The sequence below is a fragment of the Lolium perenne genome, chromosome 7, assembly GCF_019359855.2.
Source record: "Lolium perenne isolate Kyuss_39 chromosome 7, Kyuss_2.0, whole genome shotgun sequence".
In the NCBI taxonomy this organism is placed as follows: Eukaryota; Viridiplantae; Streptophyta; class Magnoliopsida; order Poales; family Poaceae; genus Lolium; species Lolium perenne.
Window position 1 is genome coordinate 307,544,128 of NC_067250.2, and position 17,095 is coordinate 307,561,222.

A 17,095-nucleotide genomic window follows, 5' to 3' on the forward strand; every position below is an offset into this window, starting at 1 on the left:
CCACTCGGAGGCAACTAGCAAACTTTTGCGCGCACCACGCCTTTGTCTCTAGGGAGGAATCACTTAAAGTTGATGATGCTCTGAAAGATCCCGATTGGTTGAATGCAATGCAAGAGGAACTCAACAACTTCAAGAGGAATGATGTATGGACTCTCATGAAGCGACCCGATCATTGCCGCAATGTTATCGGCACCAAGTGGATCTTCAAGAACAAGCAAGATGAAAGTGGCACGGTCATCCGCAACAAAGCAAGATTGGTGGCACAAGGCTATTCTCAAGTCGAAGGCGTGGACTTTGGTGAAACCTTTGCACCGGTTGCAAAGCTTGAGTCTATCTGTATCCTTTTGGCCTTTGCCTCACATCATGGCTTTAAGTTGCAACAAATGGATGTTAAGAGTGCTTTTCTTAATGGTCCTTTACATGAGGAGGTATATGTGAAGCAACCCCCGGGGTTCGAGGACCCCCATTTCCCGGACCATGTCTTCAAGCTCAAAAAGGCCCTATATGGTCTCAAACAAGCTCCTAGAGCTTGGTATGAGCATCTCAAGGAGTTGCTTGAATACCGTGGTTTCGAAGTGGGGAAAATTGATCCCACTCTTTTTACTAAGAAGGTCAATGGGGAGCTTTTCGTATGCCAACTCTATGTAGATGACATCATTTTTGGCTCTACTAACACAAAATTCAATGATGAGTTTGCTATGTTGATGACAAATAGGTTTGAGATGTCAATGATGGGTGAACTCAAGTACTTTCTTGGGTTCGAGATCAAGCAAATGCGACAAGGCACCTTCATCAATCAAGCAAAGTACCTCCAAGACATGCTCAAGAGCTTTGATATGAAGGACGCTGATACGCGTACAGCACGCGTCCGTTGGGAACCCCAAGAGGAAGGTGTGATGCGTACAACGGCAAGTTTTCCCTCAGTAAGAAACCAAGGTTTATCGAACCAGTAGGAGCCAAGAAGCACATTGAAGGTTGATGGCGGCGGAGTGTAGTGCGGCGCAACACTAGGGATTCCGGCGCCAACGTGGAACCTGCACAACACAACCAAATTACTTTGCCCCAACGTGACAGTGAGGTTGTCAATCTCACCGGCTTGCTGTAACAAAGGATTAGATGTATAGTGTGGATGATGATTGTTTGCAGAAAACAGTGGAACAAGTATTGCAGTTGATTGTATTCGATTAAAAGAATGGACCGGGGTCCACAGTTCACTAGTGGTGTCTCTCCCATAAGAATAAGCATGTTGGGTGAACAAATTACAGTTGGGCAATTGACAAATAAAGAGGGCATGACCATGCACATACATGATATGATGAATATTGTGAGATTTAATTGGGCATTACGACAAAGTACATAGACCGCTATCCAGCATGCATCTATGCCTAAAAAGTCCACCTTCAGGTTATCATCCGAACCCCTTCCAGTATTAAGTTGCAAACAACAGACAATTGCATTAAGTATGGTGCGTAATGTAATCAACAACTACATCCTTAGACATAGCATCGATGTTTTATCCCTAGTGGCAACATCACATCCACAACCTTAGAACTTTTTGTCACTGTCCTAGATTTAATGGAGGCATGAACCCACTATCGAGCATAAATACTCCCTCTTGGAGTTACAAGCAAAAACTTGGCCAGAGCCTCTACTAGTAACGGAGAGCATGCAAGATCATAAACAACACATAGATAATAGATTGATAATCAACATAGCATAGTATTCTCTATCCATCGGATCCCAACAAACACAACATATAGCATTACAGATAGATGATCTTGATCATGTTAGGCAGCTCACAAGATCCGACAATGAAGCACAATTAGGAGAAGACGACCATCTAGCTACTGCTATGGACCCATAGTCCAGGGGTGAACTACTCACTCATCACTCCGGAGGTGACCATGGCGGTGAAGAGTCCTCCGGGAGATGATTCCCCTCTCCAGCAGGGTGCCGGAGGCGATCTCCTGAATCCCCCGAGATGGGATTGGCGGCGGCGGCGTCTCTGAAAGGTTTTCCGTATCGTGGATCTCGGTACTGGGGGTTTCACGATGAAGGCTTTAAGTAGGCGGAAGGGCAGGTCAAGAGGCGTCACGGGGGCCCCACACAGCAGGGCCGCGCGGGCCCCCTTTAGGCCGCGCCGCCCTACTGTGGCGGCGCCCCGTGGCCCCACTTCGTGACTCCTTCGGTCTTCTGGAAGCTTCGTGTGAAAATAGGCCCCTGGGCGTTGATTTCGTCCAATTCCGAGAATATTTCCTTACTAGGATTTCTGAAACCAAAAACAGCAGAAAACATCAACTGGCTCTTTGGCATCTTGTTAATAGGTTAGTGCCGGAAAATGCATAAATATGACATAAAGTATGCATAAAACATGTAGGTATCATCAATAAAGTGGCATGGAACATAAGAAATTATCGATACGTTGGAGACGTATCAGACGCCAAGGGGATTGGAACTCCGATGCAACTCAAGTGTTAACTCTCTCTTGACGAGGCCGGCAAGGCAGTGGATACCAAGCTGTACCATTCGATGATAGGTTCGCTTGTTTACCTTTGTGCCTCTCGCCCGGATATAATGTTAAGCGTTAGTATGTGTGCACGGTTTCAAGCAAGTCCGAAGGAAAGCCACCTTGTGGCGGTTGATGTCTACTCACGCTTCTTTTCCTGTGGATAGTGTTGGGCCTCCAAGAGCAGAGGTTTGTAGAACAGCAGCAAGTTTTCCCTTAAGTGGATCACCCAAGGTTTATCGAACTCAGGGAGGAAGAGGTCAAAGATATCCCTCTCAAGCAACCCTGCGATCACAATGCAAGAAGTCTCTTGTGTCCCCAACACACCCAATACACTTGTCAGATGTATAGGTGCACTAGTTCGGCGAAGAGATAGTGAGATGCAAATGATATGGATCAATATGAGTAGAAATAGAAATTTGAATGAAATATGGCAGCGAGTAAACATGCAACGGAACAGTAAACAAACGGAGATTCGATGTTTGGAAACAAGGCCTAGGGATCCTACTTTCACTAGTGGACACTCTCAACATTGATCACATAACTGAAACCACTCTACACTCTCTTGTTCGATGATGAACACCATTAATTGTGTAGGGCTACAAGAGCACCTCAATGCCGGAGTTAAAAAGCTCCACAACATTCGATATTCATATTTAAATAACCTTAGAGTGCATGATAGACCATTGCAATTATACCGAGTACTAACATAGCATGCACACTGTCACCGACAAGCTATGAAAGGGGGAATAGATCACATCAATACCATCATAGGAATAGTTAACTTCATAATCTACAAGAGATCACAATCATAGCTTATACCAAGTACTACATGATGCACACACTGTCACAATTACATCATGGAGGAGGAATAGACTACTTTAATAACATCACTAGAGTAGCACATAGATGATATTCAACTAGATCACAAAGAGAGAGATGAACCACATAGCTACAGCAGAGCCCTCAGCCCCGGGGGTGAATTACTCCCTCCTCATCATGGAGACAGCGATGGCGGTGAAGATGGCGGTGGAGATGGCGGTGGAGATGATTCCGGGGGCAATTCCCCGTCCCGGCAGGGTGCCAGAATAGAGACTTATGTCCCCCGAATTGGAGTTTCGCGATGGCGGTGGCTCTAGAAGGTTTTCTCGGGTTTCGTCAATCGGTGTCGATGTTTTAGGTCAGGAGGCAACTTATAGGCAAAGAAGCGGAGTCGGAGGGCTGACGGGGCCTCCCCACACTAGGGGGCCCCCCTGGGCCGCGCCGCCCACACGTGTGGGGCCCCCAGGGCTCCCCTCTGGTCCCCCTTTGACTTTCTGGAAGGTTCCGGGAAAAATAAGATGTTGGGCATTGATTTCGTTCGATTCCGAGAATATTTCCTTTGTAGGATTTCTGAAACCAAAAACGGCAGAAAACAGCAACTGGCACTTCGGCATCTCGTCAATAGGTTAGTTCCGGAAAACACATAAAATCATCATAAAGTGTGAACAAAACATGTAGGTATTGTCATAAAACAAGCATGGAACATCAGAAATTATAGATACGTTGGAGACGTATCAGCATCCCCAAGCTTAGTTCCTACTCGTCCTCGAGTAGGTAAACGATAAAAGAATAATTTCTGAAGTGACATACTACCAACATAATCTTGATCATACTATTGTAAAGCATATGAGATGAATGAAGTGATTCAAAGCAATGATAAAGACAATGATTAAACAACTGAAGCATATAGCAAAGACTTTTCATGAATAGTACTTTCAAGACAAGCATCAATAAGTCTTGCATAAGAGTTAACTCATGAAGCAATAGATTCATAGTAAAGGCATTGAAGCAACACAAAGGAAGATTAAGTTTCAGTCGTTGCTTTCAACTTGTAACATGTATATCTCATGGAGATTTGTCAACATAAAGCAATATAACAAGTGCAATAAGCAAGCATGTAAGAATCAATGCACAGTTAACACAAGTGTTTGCTTCTAAGATAGAGAGAAATGGGTAAACTGACTCAACATAAAAGTAGAAGAAAGGCCCTTCGCAGAGGGAAGCATCGATTGCTATATTTGTGCTAGAGATTTTATTTTGAAAACATAGAGAGAGCATAAAAGTAAAGTTTTGAGAAGTGTTTGTTGTTGTCAACGAATGGTAATGGGCACTCTAACCCCCTTGCCAGACAAACCTTCGAAGAGCGGCTCCCATGAAACATTTTTATTTTTGGGTGGCACTCCTTCCAACCTTTGCTTTCACAAACCATGGCTAACCGAATCCTCGGGTGCCTGCCAACAATCTCATACCATGAAGGAGTGCCTTTTTATTTTAGTTTTATTTGGATGACACTCCTCCCCACCTTTGCTTTCTCAAGCCATGGCTAAACGAATCCTCGGGTGCCGTCCAACAATCACATACCATGGAGGAGTGTCTATTTTTTGTAAAATCATGAAAGTTAATTAATTGGGGCTGGGAACCCCATTGCCAGCTCTTTTTGCAAAATTATTAGATAAGCGGATGAAGCCACTAGTCCATTGGTGAAAGTTGCCCAACAAGATTGAAAGATAAACACCACATACTTCCTCATGAGCTATAAAACATTGACACAAATAAGAGGTAATAACTTTTGAAGTGTTTAAAGATAGCACTCAAGCAATTTACTTTGGAATGGCAGAGAAATACCATGTAGGAGGTAGGTATGGTGGACACAAATGGCATAGTTTTTGGCTCAAGTATTTGGATGCACGAGAAGTAATCCCTCTCAATACAAGGCTTAGGCTAGCAAGGTTATTTGAAACAAACACAAGTATGAACCGGTACAGCAAAACTTACATAAGAACATATTGCAAGCATTATAAGACTCTACACTGTCTTCCTTGTTGTTCAAACCCTTACTAGAAAATATCTATACCTTAGAGAGACCAATCATGCAAACCAAATTTTAACCAGCTCTATGTAGTTCTTCATTAATAGGTGCAAACTACATGATGCAAGAGCTTAAACATGATCTATATGAGCACAACAATTGCCAAGTATCAATTTATTCAAGACATCATACCAATTACCACATGTAGCATTTTCTGTTTCCAACCATATAACAATTAACGAAGCAGTTTCAACCTTCGCCATGAACACTAAAAGCTAAGAACACATGTGTTCATATGAACCAGCGGAGCGTGTCTCTCTCCCGCACAATGAATGCTAGGACCCAATTGATTCAAACAAAATCAAAAAAACAAAAGCAAACAGACGCTCCAAGTAAAGTACATAAGATGTGACCGAATAAAAATATAGTTTCAAGAGAAGAAACCTGATAAATTGTTGATGAAGAAGGGGATGCCTTGGGCATCCCCAAGCTTAGATGCTTGAGTCTTCTTGAAATATGCAGGGATGAACCACGGGGGCATCCCCAAGCTTAGACTTTTCACTCTTCTTGATCATATATCATCCTCCTCTCTTGACCCTTGAAAACTTCCTCCACACCAAACTCAAAACAAACTCATTAGAGGGTTAGTGCATAATCAAAAATTCACATGTTCAGAGGTGACACACTCATTCTTAACACTTCTGGACATTGCTCAAAGCTACTGGAAGTCAATGGAACAAAGAAATCCATCCAATATAGCAAAAGAAGCAATGCGAAATAAAAGGCAGAATCTGTCAAAACAGAACAGTCCGTAAAGACGAATTTTTTAGAGGCACCAGACTTGCTCAGATGAAAATGCTCAAATTGAATGAAAGTTGCGTACATATATGAGGATCACGCACGTAAATTGGCAGATTTTTCTGAGTTACCTACAGAGAATCCTGCCCAAATTCGTGACAGACAGAGATCTGTTTCTGCGCAGTAATCCAAATCTAGTATCAACCTTTCTATCAAAGACTTCACTTGGCACAACAATGCAATAAAATAAAGATAAGGAGAGGTTGCTACAGTAGTATCAACTTCCAAGACTCAAATATAAAACAAAGTTACTGTAGTAAAACAAAAACATGGGTTATCTCCCAAGAAGTGCTTTCTTTATAGCCATTAAGATGGGCTCAGTAATTTTAATGATGCACTCCCAAGAAATAAGAGTTGAAGCAAAAGTGAGCATCAAGAAGCAAATTCAAAACACATTTAAGTCTAACCCACTTCCTATGCAAAGGAATCTTGTGCACAAATGAATTCATGAAGAACAAAGTGACGGGCTTAGGAAGATAAAACATGAGTAACTTCAAGATTCTCAACATAAAGAGGGGAAACTTAATATTATTAGGATGCATATAACCATGCTTCCTTCTCTCATAATAACTTTCAGTAGCATCATTGGTGAAATCCACAATATACCCATCACTTAAAACATTCTTATCATGGTTCATATGCGTAGAAGTATCATTAATTTTGGCATAAGAAGAGTTCTTCTCATTAATAGTAACTAGGAAAAATGCCCGTGCGTTGCATCGGGTAAGGAAAGGAACATTTTCCGTGGAACACACAAAGTAAGATTTCGTTAGAATAACCACGATATGCATAAACCAACCAACTTCATCGCACCCACAACTCGTCCCCTGGTCAGTTGCGCTGCCTTAGAGCATCTCCACTCATTTGGCCACCCCACGCCGAAATCCGAGGTAAATTTCGTCCGGATTGGATATAAAATTGGCGTGGGGAGAACCAGTTTCCCAGCCGCGATCTCAGGCGAAGACGCCGATCTAATTTCGAAAAACGAAAGCTTGACGAAATACGACTAAAAACGTTTGAATTTAGACTGAATTTAATGATATTTACTATATAGAGGGCGAAGTTCATACATAGAGGCTGAATTCTAATATATTTCGAATTCGGCCGGGGAATACAACTTTAAATATTAAATCACGGCGCTCTACATGCCGAAATGGCGGTAGAACACCGTGTAGTCGCCGTCGCCGCCATCATCGTCGGAGCCATCGTCGTCGAAACGCGGCGGCGCCGCCGCCGCCTGGCTGCTGGTGCCCTGGCCGGGGTCTCCCCACCGGCCACCGTTGCGCGGCGGGGATGGCGACGGCTTGTACCACTCGTCGTCGGACTCCTCGAGGTCGATGACAGGGACGGGGGCACCAGATGGAGGAGTCGCAGGCCGGAGGTAGCGAGCGGCCTGCTCGAGGAGCCGAGCCTGCCGCTCTGCCTCCTCCTTCTCCCACTGTTCCCTCGACCAGGCACAGGCCTGGTCGAGGGGCATGGCGTTGTCGGCGGGGACGAGGTCCTGGAGGGACCTCGCCATGACGGCCTCGAGGATTGCGGCGTCCTCGGCGTCGTTGACCTCCTCCACCTTCACCTTCGCCGGGTTGCGCTTCCACTCGTTGGAGGTGCCTGGTTCGTGCTTGGGGCGAACCAGGCGGGGTGGCCGCATGGCATCGATGTCTCGCGGATGACGATCCCGCCGCCGCTGCGCGCGCGGTTGCTCGGCGGGGAAGGCCGCTCCGTTTTCACCGGCGCCCATGATGGCGCCGACCTGGAGATCGGCATGGACCTCGACGCCGAGCCGGACGATGACGAGCTGGCAGCCATGCGCCATGGCTGCCAACTGCTTCCCCGGCGACGGCTGGCCGATACCCTCGACAGCGGGGGCATCGTCAGAACGGGATAGTTGCCGCCCTCGATGTGTTCGAGGACGGCCTCGAGCGTCCGACCCGGCGCGCTCCACCAACGTCGGCGCCCAGCGGCGTTGTTGCGCGGAGGCGGAGGCGGCGGGCCATCGTAGGAGGCGAGCTCCCGTTCCCACCGCCGTAGGAAGAAGGAGTTCCACGCCGTGTAGTTGTCGGGGTGGAACTGTGGCTCGGCGCGGCCCTGGTCCGACAAGGTCAGCCGGACCTCCTCGATGGCGACGTCGAGGGCGTGTCCCTGGGGCGGCGGCGGGATTGGCACGCCGCCCGCTCTTAGCCGCCGGGAGGCCTCGTGTCCGACGGGCAGGGGTACCCCGCCTGGTGGAGGAGGTGCCCCTCCCACGCGTGGAGCGACCGGCGGGGGAAGCCGTTGTTGGCCGCGCCGTCTTCCTCGTTGAACGCCATGGATCTCGTCGATGGAGCAGTGGCGGATAGGGTTCGTCTCTGGCTGGGGTTTCGGCGGTGCTACGCGTCGCGGCTAGTTATGTAGGCGTGGCTGGACTCGGCGATTAAATGCCGCGTGGACGCGTCCACGGCGAGCTGACGGAGCCTCTTCGGGGAGACGAGTGGGGATGCTCTTAGCCTAGTCTACCCGCCGCTAAGCCTGGCCACCCGCTGCGATCATCACCTCACCTTGCTCCGCGAAGGCTTTCGTCTTCTGAAAGTCGAGGAGTAGATGAAGCATAAACGAAGGGATAAATTTTCTCAAGGGATCCAGGATGAGAATTAACCGGATCAACCCAAATTGTTATGGTTTTTTTTGTTTTCGGTTTGCATGAACCATGCATGATTCTTTCACCACAACGGACAGTAATACTCCCTCCATTCAAATGAACAAGGCGTCCTATTTTATGTATTTTTATTAGAAATTACTCAAAATATATAAATATTGTTAATATAGAATTGACATCATTAGAAAGTGTTTTTAATACGAATCCAATGAGACTAATTACATATAATATAATCAAAATTTAGTTGCTCAATTGTTTCGGTCAAAGTTCGTCTTCAAATGCGCGTGCGTCTTATTCATCGAAACGGATGTCAATTAATTCACCAGGCACAACAAAAAATCACCAGGAGAATAGTACCGCTGGGAGGAAGGTCCGACCTGCAGGCTGCCGGCGAGGGCCAGGACGTGAGCCACAACATAAGAGACCTTTCACAGCAACTTCCAAGGTCAATCGCACACCCCACCTGTCTCTATCTCCTCACATCTCAAACAAATACACAACTGGCATGTAGAGCCCCAGGTCAGCCACTGAGCTCACGAAGGCCAAAGTCGATTCATGTTAATGCTAGGAGGAAGATGAAGTAATCTAAAGATGATGCTACGTGGAACACGAATTTAGTAAGAGGTGCAAACTCGGTAGTCCACTTATGGCGGCCACGAACTGAAATATCAACCATATGACTGCAAGAGGCACGCGCAGCAAACTTTTACGACCCCCGCATCGTAATCAAACCGCACGCCTGATCTTTCCCCTCAATGCACGACGTCAGCGTGGAGCACAACCAGGCAGCCAAGCAGCTTGACGGGCTGTGCTAGGGCGGGAGCGTGACGGGGATACGTTAGGCCAGGCCCGCCCGACCACGAGCAGGAACACCGAGGCGGCGGTAGCCGGTAGGACGACGGGAGGCTTGGATGCCGAGCGTCACAACCGCGGTTGCCCTGGCAGGTCCTTGGGAGTCTGCACGAGGGGATTTTTCCAGGGTGAATAGAGAAAAGAAGAGTGAACCGGTAGGTGGCAATTTGGTGGTATTATGTAGTTTGGTGGGAGGGTAAAACGGTAAAAGTAAAGACGGACGAACAAGAAACCTTATTTTCTTTATTATTAGGTATAGATATAGATATAGATTGGAGCAAGATTATTATCAAGAATTTGAACATGGTAAACAAGTTGCATATTAAGGGAATTGTTTTTGTCAATCCAATCATAACTATGACAAGTTTCATAGGGATAGTTATAACCTATATCATAGCATTCTTTATAATAACTAGCACAGTGGCCCTCGCAAATTCGAGGACATCATCTGAAAGTGTCTAAAAGATTTTATGATTGCATAGAAACTTGTATTGTGCTAAAAGAACTCTAAAAGTTCTATGTCACAATGAACATTATGCTAATAAAATGTCGCTTACGGGGGAATCATATTTAGTTTGTAGGAAAATAATTAACCTTGTCATGAAAAGAAAGAAGATGTCCATGAAGGTAGTAACTTATGTAAGCAGTCATATTAAGTAAGTATGTATAATAAAATTTATATTAAGTAGTCACGTGTTTATCTACTTGTTCTCTTTAACCCACTCCTATTCATTCCGCATGTTCTACATTCTCGTTCACATGTACTTTTGTATAATATATAACATGGATGTGTCGCTACCTTAATTAAGAGATACTGATTTCATTGTGTGTACATCCTCACATTTTTTTTTAAATTCAAGTATCCTACTAAAAATATCACCTTAGTCTAGTATTAACTTGAAATTTGATGCGCGCCCAACGTCATTATGACAATTCTCCTGTCAATATCGACACCTTCTTTTGCTCTCAAAAGTTGTAATCCATCCGCCTCTCAAAATTTATCAATTAAGATGCAAGGTGTGTCTAACTAAACATCACTCTATGGCTTAATATCTTTTTATGTGAGATTCTTAGTTTAGCCATACTATTTATGTTTTAAATTTGGTTAGTATTTACCCACATTTTTTTACGGTTACAAATTAAATTGTGACCCAAGTATTTTGCGAGGTACAACGATAGTGAAATACAAAGGTCCTCAAAAAGTTCATTTTATTAGGTCTTCATGTGTTGTACACAATAAGTGAGAAGAGAAACTTTAATCACATCGGAGATTAGATGATGTGCTCTAGATAAAGCAACGGACTACCAAAAGATGTACTGGTGTCTAGCTTTTGCTGCATATATGTACAAATTGTTCCCGCTTGCTCATGACGGTAGAGAGTTTTATATACGTATGAAGTAGATCACTATAGCAAAATATGTATTTCCTTGATTTTAAATTAATTGTCATAGATTTATATGTATCTTGAAGCTAAGCGTGATACATCCAAATCTAAATAAATCTCTTCATTTATTTGAGAATGGAGAAAGTACGTATTTAAAAATGTATACTTTACTCTATATTTTATGGTACTTTATCTTTCCATGGCGTTCTAGGTATTACCTAAACGCAACTTTTCCAAAACGGACGCTTAGCGTCTCATGGAGTCACGTCTTACTATGGCAGTCTTAGTATGGCAGAACATTAAAGCTATTGATCGGTTTTATCCACGTCTTGTGTTATGTGACCATCTCTTTTTATATTTGATACGCACAATCCTCTAATTAAGATTATGTGAGTTTTTCTTTTCAAACTAGTAGGAACGTGTCAAACATGATATGTGTATGTCCCCAAAATATATACTTGCATGTATTACGTAAAATGTTTAAATCTTGTCCATTAAAATTATAGATCTAACCGCTAAAATAATTCTGATGATGTGGATTAACACGGTGTCTCTATTTTACAACTCCGTATTGTGCTTTTAGTATATAATAGATTATCAAAGATTGGAGGCATAGTGTCATCATAAGAAATAGAATAGTTATCTTTCACAGTATGTTCATCTGCAACCTTACCATCGTTGTTACTAGAAGGAGATGTATCAAACATATAATGATCAGTAGCAAAAGGATTTTCAAACACCTCATCCCCAAGCTTAGAGCTTTCTATATCATTATGGGAGGAAGCATGGATAGTACTGATACTATGGCAATTATTAACATCATCATTTTCAGAATTAGTTTCCCAGAGATTTGCAATATCAAAAGTAGTGTGCTCTTTCAAATCATGATCACTAGTGTATGTAAAGGACATAGGAAGATCATTGTATTCAGATTCATTATCATAATAATCATTAGGAGCAACATACTTACGGTTACCTATCGTTATCTCTTTCTCTTTATTCCCCTTCTTCTTCTTCTTCTTCTCGTTCCCTTCTTCAGGAGGAAGAGGCTTGAACGGAGGCTTCTCCACATAACCTGATTTATTTCCAGAAACAATAGAAGAAACTTGGGAGGATTCCTCCTTTTCATTAATAAGTTCAAAACACACAGCGGTCCTATCATATTTTGGCAAAGTGTCATCTTCTAAAATATTTTGTATGTAAGTATTTGTATGGCAATTATCAATGCAATAAGAAAAACACCCATGCAGGATATCATCAATATCAAGATCACTCATATGTAACAAAGAGATTTTTCTTGATAACTCTTCATACCACAAAAATAAAGTAAGTTCATCATGCTGATTAGGAGTAATTTCATCATCACAATACAAACTTGCAGCACTCATGGGGTTCAAATTATCATTGGAGGAGCATTGAAAATTAAAATGACCCACTCTATGGCAAAGTTCACAAATAAAAGGATAGAGGGCACAAACTTTTTTACCAAGATCATCTAGAGCCCTAAACCACTTTCTAGTTTTTTCATTAATATGATGGATACAATATTCATCTTTGATTTGATTAATTCCACAAGGTCTATGCATTCCACAAAATTTAACATGCTTATAGAAAATAACATTCTTAGGAGTTTGAGCATGTTTATTGCAATCATTAACAACAATTTCATCCTTCATGCAAGCATCTTTAAAAGGTTCATGATACTTATCGAAATTCTTCTTAGGCAATTCAAAATGAGAAGCAAAGGCTTTATAAAGATTTGCAGCAACTTGAGAGTCAAGACCATAAGTAGCACTCATATTTCGAAATTTACCAGTATCCATAAAAGTTTCGATGCATTCATAATCATAATTTATATCTGACTCTTTACCTTTGTTTTTCTCCCATCCTTCAGCGTTCTCCTCAATCCGATCAAGAAGATCCCACCTAGCTTCAACCTCCTTGCTTGTGAAAGATCCCTCCGAACAGGCATCTAGATAGTCCTTGTGATGTCCTGAAAGCCTCGCATAAAATTTTTTAATAATAACATTACGGGGGAGCTCATGAATGGGACATTTGAGCATTAGTGACTTCAATCTCCCCCATGCTTGAGAAATACTCTCTCCATCACGAGGATAAAAATTATAAATGTAATTCCTATCAATATGCACTTCATGAGGAGGATAAAATTTAGAATAAAAGAGAGATACAATTTCCTCCCAACCAAGAGAATGACTATTCTTCAGCAATTTACACCAATGCGCCGCTTTACCAGACAGCGAAATAGAGAATAGTTTCTTCCTCACTTCATCCATAGAGATACCTGCACACTTGAATAACCCGCATAATTCATGCAAAAACAGTAAATGATCTCCAGGATGGACAGTTCCATCCCCTTGATAACGGTTATCCATAACACATTCAATAATTTTCATGGGTATCTCGAAAGCAGTACTTGCAGTAGGTGGATTTAAAATATCGCAAGCATCATTAGAATTATCGCATATGGGAGATAAAGAATTATCAGAGCAAATTTTCTCCCCTAAAGATGGGAAGCTAAAAAGATCATAAAAACTAGCTTCCCCAAGCTTAGACTTCTCCATAGCATTAGCAGTGATTGTGTTCATACTAATAACATTGCTACTAGCATGCAAATAAGGTTCCATAGGTTTTTTAATTTTTGCATCACACAATTCATGTCTTAACTTAGGAAATAAATTAAAAAGCTCACAGTTGCTTTCCATTATGCCTTACTAGTGTAAAACAAGAAACAAAAAGATGCAATTGCAGGATCTAAAGGAAATAGCTTCGAGCACTTACAACGGTGCCGGAAAATAGCTTAGTTGCCAAGATCCGGAGTGTGAGTACCTTTTACCTTTCCTCCCCGGCAACGGCGCCAGAAAATATCTTGATGTCTACTCACGCTTCTTTTCCTGTAGACAGTGTTGGGCCTCCAATAGCAGAGGTTTGTAGAACAGCAGCAAGTTTTCCCTTAAGTGGATCACCCAAGGTTTATCGAACTCAGGGAGGAAGAGGTCAAAGATATCCCTCTCAAGCAACCCTGCGATCACAATGCAAGAAGTCTCTTGTGTCCCCAACACACCCAATACACTTGTCAGATGTATAGGTGCACTAGTTCGGCGAAGAGATAGTGAGATGCAAATGATATGGATGAATATGAGTAGCAATAGCAATCTGAATGAAATATGGCAGCGAGTAAACATGCAACGGAACAGTAAACAAACGGAGATTCAATGTTTGGAAACAAGGCCTAGGGATCCTACTTTCACTAGTGGACACTCTCAACATTGATCACATAACTGAAACCACTCTACACTCTATTGTTGGATGATGAACACCATTAATTGTGTAGGGCTACAAGAGCAACCTCAATGCCGGAGTTAACAAGCTCCACAACATTCGATATTCATATTTAAATAACCTTAGAGTGCATGATAGACCATTGCAATTATACCGAGTACTAACATAGCATGCACACTGTCACCGACAAGCTATGAAAGGGGGAATAGATCACATCAATACCATCATAGGAATAGTTAACTTCATAATCTACAAGAGATCACAATCATAGCTTATACCAAGTACTACATGATGCACGCAATGTCACAATTACATCATGGAGGAGGAATAGACTACTTTAATAACATCACTAGAGTAGCACATAGATGATATTCAACTAGATCACAAAGAGAGAGATGAACCACATAGCTACAGCAGAGCCCTCAGCCCCGGGAGTGAATTACTCCCTCCTCATCATGGAGACAGCGATGGCGGTGAAGATGGCGGTGGAGATGGCAGTGGAGATGATTCCGGGGGCAATTCCCCGTCCCGGCAGGGTGCCAGAACAGAGACTTCTGTCCCCCGAATTGGAGTTTCTCGATGGTGGTGGCTCTGGAAGGTTTTCTCGGGTTTCGTAAATCGGTGTCGATGTTTTAGGTCAGGAGGCAACTTATAGGCGAAGAAGCGGAGTCGGAGGGCTGACGGGGCCTCCCCACACTAGGGGGCGCCCCCTTGGGCCGCGCCGCCCACACGTGTGGGGCCCCCAGGGCTCCCCTCTGGTCCCCCTTTGACTTTCTGGATAGTTCCGGGAAAAATAAGATGTTGGGCATTGATTTCGTCCGATTCTGAGAATATTTCCTTTGTAGGATTTATGAAACCAAAAACAGCAGAAAACAGCAACTGGCACTTCGGCATCTCGTCAATAGGTTAGTTCCGGAAAACGCATAAAATCATCATAAAGTGTGAACAAAACATGTAGGTATTGTCATAAAACAAGCATGGAACATCAGAAATTATAGATACGTTGGAGACGTATCAGCGGTCAAAAGGATCTTTCGATATTTAGTTGATAACCCACACTTCGGACTATGGTACCCAAGGGACACGGACTTTGCTTTGGTTGGTTTCACCGACTCCGATTGGGCGGGCGACAATATTGATAGGAAGTCTACCTCCGGAGCATGTCACTTTCTTGGAAGATCTTTGGTGTGTTGGTCCTCGAAGAAGCAAAATTGTGTCTCCGTCTCCACCGTGGAAGCCGAGTATATTGCCGCGGCGAGTAGTTGTGCTCAAATCTTATGGATGTGGCAAACCTTGCAGGATTATGGACTCGAGTATAGAAAGGTGCCTCTTTTGTGTGACAATGAGAGCGCAATCAAGATCGCCTACAATCCGGTTCTTCATGGCAAGACGAAGCACATTGAGATACGGAACCACTTCATTCGGGATCACATTGCTCGCGGAGATATTGTACTATCCTATATTGGCACCAAGGAGCAATTGGCGGACATCTTCAGAAAGCCCTTGGATGAGAAGCGTTTCATTGAGTTGAGGCATGAGCTAAATATCATTGATCCATCGAACTTTGCTTGACCGTCGTGCGCACATACCACTCCTACCGTTATATCTAGATGAAAGGCACGCATGGACATAGGGGGAGTGCGGTTTAAATCCATTGAGCTATCCCTCCCCCCATAATGCATAAAGAAATCCAAAACATTTGCTAATTGTCAATTAAGTGACTTATGAGCTTCATGTTGAGTTGTAGTCCGTGAGTCCTAGATACATCTACGCGACCTCACACTACTATACTCTTACACGGTGGCTTCGGCCACCAACACCCCCTCTTTGAGGGTTTTTCGGTTTCTTGTGACCTTGTTTTGTCTCTCTTCTTTGCTTTCTTCTTCTTGTTTTTTGGAGAACCTCTTTCAAGCTTGTTTTCTCGTGATTTTTGCGAGCTTGGTTGTATGTTCTTTTTCTCCATCCTTCTAGTTTCGTTACCCTCCTTTTTGGTGTTCCGATGCCAAAGGGGGAGAAGTTCCTAGGTGGATGGGGACCTTTTGTTGTTTGTAGCCGTTTGGTTCTAGTTGCTTATCTTGTCTTATGGCTACATCAACAACTCTATGGAGGCATCTTATTGTGAGTTTGGGTATTCTCAAGGCTATGGTATGATAACTTCACCCAAATCTCCGTGCATGATCTTATGTTGCCTCCATATTGTGCATATGCTACTTGAACATGTCATTTACCTATGTTGCATATGTGCTTGGTTTGTAAAAACTAGGGGGAGTGATGTCTCTATAACATGTGTATTTGTATTCAAATACATATTCATGATATGCACATTTGTAGGGGGAGCTCCATCGAGTTTTTGCAAATCTAAAGTATCTCATCATAATATCATATGTTATTGTCAACTCTTGTGTTGTCATCAAACACCAAAAAGGGGGAGATTGTAAGAGCAAAATTCACACCCCAAGTTTTGTGTGTTTGATGACAACACTTGAGTAATCTCACTGTGTGCCTTGAGTATCATTGTTAGATTTGCAAGAGCACGGTGACCTCGCCGGACGCGTCAAGATCGGAAGACTGAAGCGTAGTTGATAGGTTTTCTGGTTTTGTGTGTGTTTAGCGAGGTGACATGGTTGGAGAGAAAAAGGGAAGAAAACCAGATTTAGCCAGGCCGGTACTACCGGTACCTGTAGCGGTAGTACCGCTACCCCTATAGGTAC